Source organism: Mustelus asterias, unplaced genomic scaffold, assembly GCF_964213995.1.
Source record: "Mustelus asterias unplaced genomic scaffold, sMusAst1.hap1.1 HAP1_SCAFFOLD_2583, whole genome shotgun sequence".
Taxonomy (NCBI): Eukaryota; Metazoa; Chordata; class Chondrichthyes; order Carcharhiniformes; family Triakidae; genus Mustelus; species Mustelus asterias.
The window spans coordinates 17,438-28,432 of NW_027592528.1; the positions used below are offsets into that span (position 1 = coordinate 17,438).

A 10,995-nucleotide genomic window follows, 5' to 3' on the forward strand; every position below is an offset into this window, starting at 1 on the left:
CAGAGCGTTTGTGAAGGGCACAGAGAGGATGGGAGAGGGTTTGGGACTCCTGCCCCTCGAGGGGGCAATCGATGCTCGCTCGAGCCCTCTTGTTAATTTTCAATCTCAGGTCGACGGGCTCCGATCGCAGATCGGCCATCATCTGGTTGGGAATGGCGGGGCAGTCTCAAGGGGCTGAATGGTCTCCTCATGTTCCTGTGTTTGCGGGGGGGGAGGTGAGGGGTGGGGTGTGGGGAATTGATTCCTCACCCAGTGGTTGGGTTGGCGATCGATGTGTTCTGTTACCGTCGTACGGGCAGCGTGGTTGGAGGGCGAACCAGCCCATGCAAAGAACCTCCCAGGGATGTCCATTATCCACCCAAGGTCACCAGAAGGGTCAGAGGTTAAAGATCAGCAGCCGACAAATGAATAAAGCCAAACCCCCACCCTCCTTCTCGGGGTCAGTTGGGATTCTCTGTGTCGATCGGTCAATGTTCTGCAAGGCGTTCCTCAGGGCATTGTTGGGGAAGGGGTGAGGGGTGTCTTTCCACTACTTAAAGCGAGGGAGAGACTTTGGTGAGGGGGGGGGGGTGGGGGTCTAAGGGTCAGGGTTAGCAGGCCGCGCTGCTCAGGCTCCTCTCGATGGGCTGGGCCTGTGTCTGGTGCCGGACCTGGCAGGAGTAACGCCGCCCTCCCTGCCAGTTGCTGACGGGCAGGCGCAGATAGCTGGCCACCCGGTGGGTGCCCCCGGCCTCCAGCGTGACCGGGCTCAGGCTGGTGCCGGCGCTGACCTCGGCGCCATCCGCGCTCCACTGCACGTCCACGAAGCCCGGCTTAAAACCGCTCACCAGGCAGCTGAGGGTGGCCGTGTCAGAGCTGGACAGCTCCTCTGCCGAGGGGGGGAAGATGGAGACCGATGGCGGGAGAGCCGCATTGCCTGTTGGGGGAGGAGAGGGAAAGGGGGGGACAGTTAGAGAACAATTGCACAACAAGATTAACCACAACATCCACAAACCCCCCCCTTCAACCTCCCCACATCTAAGATTCCTTATAATCCCCTCCCCAAAGCATTTGTGACCCCTTCCTAATTTCCCCTTGAGAAGGGGTGGGTTGCAGCAGGAGGGAAAAGAGGACAGCTAGAGAGCAATTGCACAAGAAGATTAACCATGTCATCCACAAACCCCCTCCTCCAATCCCCCCTTCTCAGATTCTCATATAATGCCCTCCCCAAAGCATTTGTAACCCACCCATAATTGCCCCTTGAGAAGGTGGTGGGCAGCTTGATCATGGTGGCAGGGATGTGGCATTTTATCTCAGGGTTGGGGGGGAGTATGATGGAATGGGAGGGGCTGTTTGAGTGGGGAGTGGGGCAGGTGCAATGTCGGGAGGCAAAGGGGCAATTAGGAAGTGGTGAATTTGGGCGGGGAGGACGTGGGTAGGGGTTAGGATGCTTTGGGTGAATGATGGGCTTTTTTTATCAATCGAGGGATTGAGTTTAGGAGTCCGGGGATAATGATGCAGCTATATAAGACCCTTGTCAGACCCCACTTGGAGTACTGTGCTCAGTTCTGGTTGCCTCATTACAGGAAGGATGTGGAAAAGATTGAAAGGGTGCAGAGGAGATTTACAAGGATGTTGCCTGGATTGAGTGGCATGCCTTATGAGGATAGGCTGAGGGAGCTCAGTCTTTTCTCCTTGGAGAGATGTAGGATGAGAGGAGACCTAATAGAGGTATATGAGATGTTGAGAGGCATAGATCGGGTGGACTCTCAGAGGCTTTTTCCCAGGGTGGAAATGTCTGCTACGAGAGGACACAGGTTTAAGGTGCTGGGGGGTAGGTACAGGGGAGATGTTAGGGGGAAGTTTTTCACACAGAGGGTGGTGGGCGAGTGGAATCGGCTGCCGTCAGTGGTGGTGGAGGCAAACTCAATCGGGTCTTTTCAGAGGCTCCTGGATGAGTACATGGAGCGTAATAGGATGGAGGGTTATAGGTAGGTCTAGAAGGTAGGGATGTGTTCGGCACAACTTGTGGGGCCGAAGGGCCTGTTTCGTGCTGTAGTTTTTCTATGTTTCTATGTTTATTCCTTACAGAGTTTAATTTAGATAAATATGAGATGATGCATTTTGGTAGATTGAACCAGGGCAGGACTTACTCAGTTAATGGTAGGGCGTTGGGGAGAGTTACAGAACAAAGAGATCTAGGGGATCTAGGGCGGCACGGTAGCGCAGTGGTTAGCACTGCTGCTTCACAGCTCCAGGGACCTGGGTTCGATTCCTGGCTTGGGTCACTGTCTGTGTGGAGTTTGCACATTCTCCTCGTGTCTGCGTGGGTTTCCTCCGGATGCTCCGGTTTCCTCCCACAGTCCAAAGATGTGCGGGTTAAGTTGATTGGCCATGCTAAAATTGCCCCTTAGTGTCCCGGGATGTGTAGGTTAGAGGGATTAGTGGGTAAATATGTAGGGATATGGGGGTAGGGCCTGGGTGGGATTGTGGTCGGTGCAGACTCGATGGGCCGAATGGCCTCTTTCTGTACTGTAGGGTTTCTATGATTTCTATGATAGAATCTCTACAGTGCAGAAGGAGACCATTCGACCCATCGAGTCTGCACCGACCACAATCACACCCAGGCCCTGTTGCCATAACACCACACATTTACCCTTGCTAATCCCCCTGACACTAAGGGACAATTTAACCTGGCCAATCCACCTAACCCGCACATCTTTGGACTGTGGGAGGAAACCGGAGCACCCGGAGGAAACCATAAAAGAAATCTCAAAGTATAAAGAACAAAGAAAATTACAGCACAGGAACAGGCCCTTCGGCCCCTCCAAACCTGCACCGACCATGCTGCCCGACTGAACTAAAACCCCCTACCCATCTGGGGACCATATCCCTCTATTCCCATCCTATTCATGTACTTGTCAAGACGCCGCTTAAAAGTCACTACCGTATCCGCTTCCACTACCTCCCCCGGCAACGAGTTCCAGGCACCCACTGCTCTCTGTGTAAAAATCTGCCTCGTACATCTCCTTTAAACCTTGCCCCTCACACCTTAAACCTGTGCCCCCTAGTAATTGACTCTTTCACCCTGGGAAAAAGCTTCTGACTATCCACTCTGTCCATGCCCCTCATAATCTTGTAGACTTCTACCAGGTCGCCCCCCTCAACCTCCGTCGCTCCAGTGAGAACAAACCAAGTTTCTCCAACCTCTCCTCATAGCTAAGGCCCTCCATACCAGGCAACATCCTGGTAAATCTTTTCTGTACCCTCTCCAAAGCCTCCACATCCTTCTGGTAGTGTGGCGACCAGAATTGAACACTATATTCCACGTGCGGCCCAACTAAGGTTCTGTAAAGCGTCAACATGACTTGCCAATTTTTAAACTCAATACCCCGGCCTGCGTACCTGTACACTAATTGTCACATGTATTGGGATACAGTAAAAAGTATTGTTTCTTGCCTGCTATACAGACAAAACATACCATTCATAGAGTACATAGGGGAGAAGGAGAGGGTGCAGAATGTTGTGTTACAGCTAGGGTGTAGAAAAAGATCAACTAATATCAGGTAGGTCCATTCAAAAGTCTGATGGCAGCAGAGAAGAAATTGTCCTTGAGTCAGTTGGTACGTGACCTCAGACTTTTGTATCTTTTTCCCGACAGAAGAAGGTGGAAGAGAGAATGTCCGGGGTGTGGGGGGTCCTTGATGATGCCGGCTGCTTTTCTGAGGCAGCGGGAGTGTGGACAGAGTCAATGGATGGGAGGCTGGTTTGAGTGATGGACTGGGCTTCGTTCACGACCCTTTGTAGTTCCTTGCGGTTTTGGGCAGAGCAGGAGCCACACCAAGCTGTGATACAACCAGAAAGAATGCTTTCTGTGGTGCATCCATAAAAGTTGGTGAGAGTCGTAGCGGGGGTACCAAATTTCCTTAAGTTCCTGAGAAAATAGAGGCGTTGGTGGGGCTTTCTTAACTATAGTGTCGGCGTGGGGGGGACCAAGACAGGTTGTTGCTGATCTGGACACCTAGAAAGTTGAAGTTCTTGACCATCTAGTAGTAATGCCCTCCGCACTCTCTGGGCACCGCGGGGACTGGGGTGCCTTACCGACCCCCTCAATCATGTTTCGCTTCGCTGTCTTCAAGTTTCATTGTGTCATTTGTTGTTGGCTGACCCTTTAATTTGTCCCACGGTTTTCGTTGGTTATTTCTTGGCGACACGGTGGTGCAGTGGGGTTAGCATTGCTGCCTCACAGCGCCAGGGACCGGGATTCAATTCCCGGCTTGGGTCACTGTCTGAGCGGAGTCTGCACGTTCTCCCCGTGTCTTCGTGGGTTTCCTCCAGATGCTGGAGTTTCCTCCCACAGTCCAAAAGATGTACCGGTTAGGGTACATTGGCCGTGCTAGCTTCTCCCTCAGTGTAACCTGAACAGGCGCTGGAGTGTGGCGACTGGGGGATTTTCACAGTAACTTCATTGCGGTGTTAGTGTAAGCTCACTAATAAACAAACTTTTAGTTGACCTCCCACACAACGGGGCATTGCTACTTGGCCAGATAACCCAGGGTAACGCTCAGGGGATAGAGGCTCAGAAATAATTTGGGAAGGCAAGTGGTGTGGATGGCACATAGAGTCCACACCAGAGTAGACAGGCTAGGTGAGTGGACAAAATACTCGGCAGATGGAATGTAACATTGGAAAATGTGAAGTTGTGCACTTTGGGAGGAAGAATAAAGGAGCTGAAAATAATTTAATTGGAGAAAGACTGCAGAAAGCACAGCGGGGATTTGGGGATGCTTGTGTATAAACCCAAAGATGTGTGGGTTAGGTTGATTGGCCGTGCGAAATTGTCCCTTGGAGTCGGGGGATTAGTGGGATAATATGTGGGGTTGGGGGAGTGGGACCTGGGTGGGATTGTGATCGGCGCGGACTCAATGGGCCGAATGGCCTCTTTCTGCACTGTAGGGATTCTATGAAATCAAAAAAGGGCAGCACGCAAGTTCAGCAGGTCATAGTTTATTTATTTTTATTCATTTTACAGGACATGGGTGTCGCTGGCTGGGCCCAGCATTTATTACCCATCCCTAGTTGCCCCTTGGAGGGCAGTTGAGAATCAACCACATTGCTGTGTGGCTCTGGAGTCACATATAGAATAGAATAGAATCTTACGGTACAGAAGGAGGCCATTTGGCCCATCGGGTCTGCACCAACCACAATCCAACTAACCTGCACATCTTTGGACACTAAGGGACAATTTAGCATGGCCAATCCACCTAACCCGCACATCTTTGGACACTAAGGGGACAATTTAGCATGGCCAATCCACCTAACCCGCACATCTTTAGACACTCAGGGACAATTTAGCATGGCCAATCCACCTAACCTGCACATCTTTGGACACTAGGGGGCAATTTAGCATGGCCAATCCACTATGCCAATTGGTGGCATAGTGGACATTGAAGAAGGTTATCTCCGATTGCAACGGGATCTTGATCAATTGGGCCAGTGGGCTGACGAATGGCAGACGGAGTTTAATTTAGACAAATGCGAGGTGATGCATTTTGGTCGATTGAACCGGTGAAGGACTTACTCAGTTAATGGTCGGGCGTTGGGGAGAGTTACAGAACAAAGAGATCTAGGGGGTACAGGTTTATAGCTCCTTGAAAGTGGAGTCACAGGTGGACAGAGTGGTGAAGAAGGCATTCGGCATGCTTGGTTTCATTGGTCAGAACATTGAATACAGGAGTTGGGACATCTTGTTGAAGTTGTACAAGACATTGGTAAGGCCACAAAGAACAGTACAGCAGAGGAAACAGGCCCTTCGGCCCTCCAAGCCTGTGCCGCTCATTGGTCCAACTAGACCATTCGTTTGTATCCCTCCATTCCCAGGCTGCTCATGTGACTATCCAACATAGAACAGTACAGCACAGAACAGGCCCTTCGGCCCACGATGTTGTGCCGAGCTTTATCTGAAACCAAGATCAAGCTATCCCACTCCCTATCATCCTGGTGTGCTCCATGTGCCTATCCAATAACCGCTGAAATGTTCCTAAAGTGTCTGACTCCACTATCACTGCAGGCAGTCCATTCCACACCCCAACCACTCTCTACGTAAAGAACCTAGAAAGATCCAGGTAAGTCTTAAACGATGTCAGCGTGTCTGCCTCCACCACCCTACTTGGCAGCGCATTCCAGGCCCCCACCACCCTCTGTGTAAAAAGCGTCCCTCTGATATCTGAGTTCTACTTCGCCCCTCTCACCTTGAGCCCGTGACCCCTCGTGATCGTCACCTCCGACCTGGGAAAAAGCTTCCCTGTTCACCCTATCTATAACCTTCATAATTTTGTACACCTCTATTAGATCTCCCCTCATTCTCCGTCTTTCCAAGGAGAACAACCCCAGTCTACCCAATCTCTCCTCATAGCTAAGACCCTCCATACCAGGCAACATCCTGGTAAACCTTCTCTGCACTCTCTCTAAAGCCTCCACGTCCTTCTGGTAGTGTGGCGACCAGAACTGGACGCAGTACTCCAAATGTGGCCGAACCAGCGTTCTATACAACCGCAACATCAGACCCCAACTTTTATACTCTATACCCTGTCCTATAAAGGACTTGGAATACTGTGTGCAGTTCTGGTCACCCTATTATAGAAAGGATATTATTAAACTAGAAAGAGTGCAGAAGAGATTTACTAGGATTCTACCGGGACTTGATGGTTTGAGTTATAAGGAGAGGCTGGATAGAGTCAGAGAGGATTTAGATTTAGAGTCATAGAGATTTACAGCATGGAAACATATTATTTTCATGGATAGACTGGCATTCTCTGGAGCATAGAAGGCTGAGGGGTGATCTTATAGAGGTCTATAAAATAATGAAGAGCGTAGATCAGCTAGATAGTCAATATTTTTCCCAAAGGTAGGGGAGTCTAAAACTAGAGGGCATAGGTTTAAGGTGAGAGGGGAGAGATACAAAAGGGTCCAGAGGGGCAATTCTTTCACACAGAGGGTGGTGAGTGTCTGGAACAAGCTGCCAGAGGTAGTAGTAGAGGTGGGTACAATTTTGTCTTTTAAAAAGTGTTTAAACAGTTACATGGGTAAGATTGTTAGAGAGAGATATGGGCCAAATGCAGGCAATTGGGATTAGCTTAGGGGTTTAAAAAACAGGGCAGCATGGACAAGTTGGGTCGAAGGGCCTGTTGCCATGCTGTAAACTTCTATGACGCTATAACCCCACCCAGGCCCTATCCCCATAACCCCATACATTTACCCTGGCTCGTCCCCCTGATACTAAGGGACAATTTAGCACGGCCAATCCACCTAACCTGCACATCTTTGGACACTAAGGCACAATTTAGCATGACCAATCCACCTAACCTGCACATCTTTGGACACTAAGGCACAATTTAGCATGGCCAATCCACCTAACCTGCACATCTTTGGACACTAAGGCACAATTTAGCATGACCAATCCACCTAACCCACATATCTTTGGACATGAGGGGGCAATTTAGCACGGCCAATCCAACTAACCTGCACATCTTTGGAAATGAGGGGGCAATTTAGCATGGCCAATCCACCTAACCCGCACATCTTTGGACACTAAGGGACAATTTAGCATGGCCAATCCACCTAACCTGCACATCTTTGGACACTAAGGGGCAATTTTAGCATGGCCAATCCACCTAACCCGCACATCTTTGGACTGTGGGAGGAAACCGGAGCACCCAGAGGAGACACACGCAGACATGGGGAGAGAACGTGCAAACTCCACACAGATAGTGACCCAAGCCGGGAATCGAACCCGGGTCCCTGGCACTGTGAGGCAGCAGTGCCAACCACTGTGCCATCATGCTGCCCATGAGAGAGACAGAGAGAGACACAGAGACTGAGAGACACAGAGACTGAGAGAGATGGGAGAGACAGAAAAAAGACAGAGAGAGACAGAAAGAGGGGGAGAGACAAAGAGGCAGAGGAGGAGACAGGCAGAGTGAGAGAGAGAAATGGAGATAGAGAGAGAGACAGAGACACAGAAAGAGACAGAGAGAGAGAGAGGCAGAGACAGAGAGAGAGAAATGGAGATAGAGAGAGAGACAGAGACACAGAAAGAGACAGAGAGAGAGAGAGGCAGAGACAGAGAGAGAGAAATGGAGATAGAGAGAGAGACAGAGACACAGAAAGAGACAGAGAGAGAGATGGTGAACCTGTGGAATTCTCTGCCACAGAAGGCCATGAGGGCCAAGTCACCGAATATATTTAAGAAAGAGATGGATTTTTAAATTCCAAAGGCACCACGGGGTATGGGGAGAGAGCGGGAGAGTGACAATGTAATACAGGATCAGCCATGATCATAATGAGTGGCAGAGCAGGTTCGAGGGGCTGAATGGCCTCCTCCTGTTTCTAGTTCCTATGCCACCGTCGCTCTGGGTCTGGGTTAAATTTGGAATGAAACTACGTGAGGTAACTTCCCTCTGTTGAAAATAGTCCGACTGTTTCCCTTCTGAACGGGACCCACACCCTCCCCCTCCCCCCGACAGAGTTGGTGAGGGGGAAGTGAAACCCACTCTCTCTACCCCCATCTGTGTTCATCTGAATCCTGCCCCTCCCACGCTCTGTCTCTCTCTCTCTGTCTCTCTCTCTCTCTCTCTCCATCTCTCTCTGTCTCTCTTTCACTCTCTGTCTCTCTCTCTCTGTCGCTCTCTGTCACTGTCTCTCTCTCTCTCTCCATCTCTCTCTCTGTCTGTCTGTCTCTCTCTCTGTCTCTCTTTCACTCTCTGTCTCTCTCTCTCTGTCGCTCTCTGTCACTGTCTCTCTCTCTCTCTCCATCTCTCTCTCTGTCAGTCTGTCTCTCTCTCTGTCTCTCTTTCACTCTCTGTCTCTCTCTCTTTGTTTCTCTCTGTCTCTCTCTCTCTCTCTCTTTGTTTCTCTCTGTCTCTCTCTCTGTCTCTCTCTCTGTCGCTCTCTGTCACTGTCTCTCTCTCTGTCTGTCTGTCTCTTTCTCTGTCTCTCTTTCACTCTCTGTCTCTCTCTCTCTGTCGCTCTCTGTCACTGTCTCTCTCTCTCTCCATCTCTCTCTCTGTCTGTCTGTCTCTCTCTCTGTCTCTCTTTCACTCTCTGTCTCTCTCTCTTTGTTTCTCTCTGTCTCTCTCCCACTCTCTGTCTCTCTCTCTGTCTCTCTCTCTCTGACTCTCTCTGTCTCTCTCTCTCTCTCTCTCTCTGTCTCTCTCTCTCTGTCGCTCTCTGTCCCTGTCTCTCTCTCTCTCTCTGTCTCTCTCTCTCTCTCTGTCTCTCTCTCTCTCTCGCTCTCTGTCCCTGTCTCTCTCTCTCTCTCTGTCTCTCTCTCTCTCTCTCTCTGTCTCTCTCTCTGTCTCTCTCTCTCTCTGTCTCTCCCTCTCTGTCTGTCTCTCTGTCTCTCTTTCACTCTCTGTCTCTCTCTCTTTGTTTCTCCCTGTCTCTCTCCCACTCTCTGTCTCTCTCTCTCTCGGTCTCTCTCTCTGTCTCTCTCTCTCTCTCTGTTCTCTCTCTATGTCTCTCTCTTTGTGTGATTTGAGTTTTAGATCAGCTAGATAGTCAATATTTTTTCCCAAAGGTAGGGGAGTCTAAAACTAGAGGGCATAGGTTTAAGGTGAGAGGGGAGAGATACAAAAGTGTCCAGAGGGGCAATTTTTTCACACAGAGGGTGGAGAGTGTCTGGAACAAGCAGCCAGAGGTAGTAGTAGAGGCGGGTACAATTTTATCTTTTAAAAAGCATTTAGACAGTTACATGGGTACGATGGGTATAGAGGGATATGGGCCAAATGTGGGCAATTGGGACTAGCTTAATGGTTAAAAACTGGACGGCATGGGACTAGTTGGGCCAAAGGGCCAGTTTCCATGCTGTAAACCTCCGTGACTCTATTGGCCGTGCCAAATTCTCCCTCAGTGTACCCAAACAGGCACTGGAGTGTGGCCACTGGGGAATTTTCACAGTAACTTCCTTGTGGCATTAATGTAAGCTGACTTGTGACACTGATCAATAAACTTAAACTTAAATCTAAACTCAAGAACGTCCTTATTAGACTTAAAACCGGGTCTCCACGTTTGGCATCCCATGGCAGGAATGCTTCAGGCCTCCCCCTGACTTTGTGCCGAGCACAGATGTTTCTCAAAGGCCACAGAGTTGGTCGAATAAACCTACAGTCTTTGTGGTCATAGAATCCCTACAGTGCAGAAGGAGGCCATTCAGCCCATTGAATCTGCACTGGCCACAATCCCACTCAGGCCCAATCCCCGTAGCCCCACATATTTACCCGCTAATCCCCCTGACACTAAGGGCCAATTTAGCATGGCCAATCCACCTAACAATCACATCTTTGGACACTAAGGGCCAATTAAGCATGGCCAATCCACCTAACCTACACATCTTTGAACACTAAGGGGCAATTTAGCATGGCCAATCCACCTAACCCACACATCTTTGGACACTAAGGGACAATTTAGCACGGCCAATCCACCCAACCTGCACATCTTTGGACACTAAGGGACAATTTAGCATGGCCAATCCACCTAACCTGCACATCTTTGGACACTAAGGGGCAATTTAGCATGGCCAATCCACCTAACCCACACATCTTTGGACACTAAGGGACAATTTAGCACGGCCAATCCACCCAACCTGCACATCTTTGGACACTAAGGGACAATTTAGCATGGCCAATCCACCCAACCTGCACATCTTTGGACACTAAGGGGCAATTTAGCATGGCCAATCCACCTAACCCACACATCTTTGGACACTAAGGGACAATTTAGCACGGCCAATCCACCCAACCTACACACCTTTGGACACTAAGGGGCAATTTAGCACGGCCAATCCACCTAACCGCACATCTTTGGACACTAAGGGGCAATTTAACGTGGCCAATCCACCTAACCTGCACATCTTTGGACACTTAGGGGCAATTTAGCATGGCCAATCCACCCAACCTGCACATCTTTGGACACTAAGGGGCAATTTAGCATGGCCAATCCACCTAACCTGCACATCTT

The 10,995-nt window shown here is 50.0% G+C and overlaps 1 pseudogene; it reads right to left on the reverse strand.

Moving 5' to 3' along the window:
- Positions 1 to 590: 590 nt before the first annotated feature.
- Positions 591 to 4,096, reverse strand: LOC144489828 (immunoglobulin lambda constant 6 pseudogene; annotated as a pseudogene).
- Positions 4,097 to 10,995: the final 6,899 nt, after the last annotated feature.